The sequence below is a fragment of the Eschscholzia californica genome, unplaced genomic scaffold, assembly GCF_041429995.1.
Source record: "Eschscholzia californica isolate CP2 unplaced genomic scaffold, dmEscCali1.0.p SCAF_1, whole genome shotgun sequence".
In the NCBI taxonomy this organism is placed as follows: Eukaryota; Viridiplantae; Streptophyta; class Magnoliopsida; order Ranunculales; family Papaveraceae; genus Eschscholzia; species Eschscholzia californica.
In genome coordinates, this window is record NW_028238198.1 from 51952614 (window position 1) to 51956229 (window position 3616).

At 35.8% G+C, this 3616-nt stretch overlaps 1 pseudogene; it reads right to left on the reverse strand.

The window, feature by feature from the left end:
• Nucleotides 1-637: 637 nt before the first annotated feature.
• LOC147567520 (uncharacterized) lies at nucleotides 638-1980 on the reverse strand (annotated as a pseudogene).
• Between the last annotated feature and the right edge of the window lie 1636 nt (nucleotides 1981-3616).

Sequence of the window (3616 nt, forward strand, 5' to 3'; positions counted from 1 at the left end):
TTTTATTGATGGTTATATCGATAATTGTATAGTTATACTAATTTCACTTGAGATCAAAATTTGGAGCTATATAGACGATTATTATTCAATTTCTTCGAATGATTTGTGTTCAAAAACATGTTTAGGAGATTGTAGACTATTTCGGGGTGTCCAAATATAGACGGGGTGCTGCCGAATTATTTTAGTGCTCGATTTTCATATTTGGAATAGTTTGGAAATGAATTGGAATAAAGATAGTTACCCGAATTTTGTCATATTTCACGTGAATGGACAGTTTTAGCTATAGATTTATATTATGACGTTCATTATATGATTTATCAGCCTATGAAGACTCTGAAATGTAAAATAGAGTTTATGAGAAGTTGGTAGTTTGTATGCTCGGTTAATCAATGGACATGGCTATGAAAGTTAGGATCGATCCAAATTCGGTTATTCGAAGTCTTCCAGCGTTACGGATTGTTTTTATGTTTAAGTTTTCATCGTTTTCTCTTAATTATTGTCTTTATTGTACGAAGGTTCTTAGTATAAGAACCTAATGTTTGTATTTGATTTTTTTGCTTATTCTTCCTTATCCCAGAGTATGCGAATGAGGAGGAATTAGGTCGTCTGGTAAGCGGGAGTCTTTGGTGATGCAAGGACTGAGGTAGGGGTTCTGAATCCTTTATCCATCATGGTTTTATAGATAATGAATATGCTAGATTTTATAGTTATATACATGCGCCATTATAACTAGAGTTTAGGTAGCATGAAACTCGATTTTAAGTGATGAATTGAAATATGCTTGACCTGTTATGATGCGATATGAGAAATGTTTTTGAACTGTTTTGCGATGATTGCGAACTACTTGGGATTTTGTTGTATGCACCCGACTGCGGATTATGTCAACCTACGAGCACGTAGCCATTGAGGGTAGGTGACATGTGGACATGGGTGTGACCCGTGTGAGACCGGTGAGGTGGACGATACTAGTCATGAGACCTGTGGGTGTAGAGTGCTTCAATTGTTGGCCATCAGTGCTCGTGCCTCCAGTTCGAGGCTCAGGGACGTACACTTGAACGCTCGTCTGGGAGGTGACATTGAATCTTAACAAGGAACTTTCTTAATAAAAAAACATTATCACACAATTTACCTTCAGGTGATCTCAATTGATAATCAAACAAAAAAAACCATTATCAGAAACCAAAGTTTCCATAGCAGAAATAAGAGACCCACATTTTCTTCAATATAAACAACATTAGCAATAGTAACATAATCAAAGGAGGGTTTAATGAACTTATTTGATTCCTATTGTTCCAATAAAGTTGAGAAACTAATAGGGTTTTACCAAGAACCGATTTGAGTTTTCACCTTTAGTGGTGGCATAACAGGAGAGATATCAGTGAGGATGATATCAAGATCTAATAAGAAAAGACACACTCCTACTGGTACACAACCACAAGCCTATTTCAATTGCTTTCTTGCCAGGAAACTGAAGAGATGGGTTTAGGGATTATTGGAGAAGTGGAGTAAACTACTAACCATTTCTAGAGAAATTTGACAAGGACTAGAAAACAAGGCTAAATTGAAGTTCCTACGTGCATTGATTTACTGTCTTGTTGAATTGATAGGATTGAATCGAGACCTTTTAGCTTAGAGAACCAAACAGTAGAAAAAATAGGAAATATTCATAAATAAAATATGTCTTGGAGTAAATATTTCTCTGAGAAAATGTTTCCCCAAATTCTTTCCTTTCTCCAAGTTACTGTCAAACACAACCTTACTTATCCAAAAGATGGATTCAAGAGAAAGAAGAAGAGAGTCAGAGTCTCGGCACGTGATAAGGGGAATTTAAATGTATAGGATTTTATGTAGTTGGGGCTACTAGCTTATCGTGCTTCGAGTAGTGATGGTCGTCTGATCCTTAACCATGTGTGTTATTCGTCAAATCGTCGCGAGGAACATCGAAGTTTGGACGGGCACAAGTATTGAATCAGTCTTCATCTTCCTTCCCTAACTGAACCTGCGCATTCCCACGAGTGTACCGAAAATTTCAACCTGACCGTCAGATTGCACGCCACGTGACATCTAGCTAATTTGGTCACCTTTCTTTGACTCTAATCTTTGACTTAGACTAACTTTCCCATCCGGACTCTGATTGGATTTTCGTTTTCGTCGGTGGGTTCGTCTTGGACTCTAGTTTTCATCCGAGTGTTAATATTGACCAAAATTACCTGACTCCCCTTATCTCCAAACAACCAAAATGCCCCTCATGTGTGTCTTTTTCTGGTTTTTATCTGTTTTTCGCGCTCAATTCCTGAGAAGACATATGGGTGAGAGAAACAAACAATTCCTCAAAATAACTTCTCGAAATGGTTTAACTAGCTAAAGTTAAAAGATTAAGATGAGACATTTTCATGTCTCATCAAACTCCTAATATCTTCGGACTAAAAAATAGTAGTTTCAATCCATCAACGTGGATCTCAGCAACCTTAATCACACCGCATATCAACAGTCGGTTAAAGAATCTTATAAAAGGTAAGTCACAACTCCATAAACTCGGATTCACCGAATGCTCAATATTTAACATCAAGGGCAATCTAACTGTCTTGAGCGTCGTAGAGATTTTTTAGTTCCTTGCAGGTTTCGCCCCCCACATCGAGAAGAACAAAGCGGAATTCAATGTTGTAGCCTCATCATTCTGCCTGATTCAAGAAGACAAATTTTGACATCAGCAAAAACAGAATAAAAAAAAACTCTAAAATCCTATGTGACACTCCTAATGTACACTCTACAAACTTAAAACTTACTTAAGAGGCGTTTCATAGACAAGTGAGTTTCTTTTATAGAAAATATTGATGTCTACAGTTTAAGTCTTTAAGGGGAATCTCAAATATTGAGTTTCTTTTTGAAACATTTTAGAATAAAATGATGCCATATCATTCAAGACCCAATTGAGTTTTCCATTAGAGATTTTTTTTTAAAACTCTAGAAACCTTAAGTGACACTTATAATTTTTTAAATGAAATTTTGCATTAGAGATGGTCTAAGCCTAAGTTCTAAACCATAAGCTCTAAAGGTGGACATTATATGAAAAAATGTCCACGCATTTATTTGAAAAAATAGCCAGACAAAGTATTAAATGTGTTCGAGTTTATATAATTTTGGTCTTGCAATACGCAACATACAAGTTTCGGAAAAACTATATTTGGTGTATCAGTTAGATTTTCTTTTACAGTTATGTAGTTTATAAAACAATATTTTAACGATAAAAGCTTATAAAATATTAGGTTAATTCTGTTTTGCCCCCAATTTGTGACCAACTAGCCGTTTTAGCCCCTATAAGTGTCCGACAGTTCGTTTTGGCCCCCAATTGTGTCAGCCAGTTTGTTTTAGCCCCCAATTTTTGCCAAAGTTACCCATTTTCCCTTATGGCATATTTGTAATTTTTTTTTCTTTTTTTTCTACTTCCTTCCTTTTTTTCCTTTCTTTATCTCTCTACAATTGAACTTTGCAAGATTAGACCCTTTCTTGTAAATCCCTCTCTCATGAACTGAAGCTATAACAGACAAGGGCACCAGTAATTAAAGGAAAAACTCTTATCTCTATAGCTCAAAACTAAAAAGAAATTTCTTAGGAG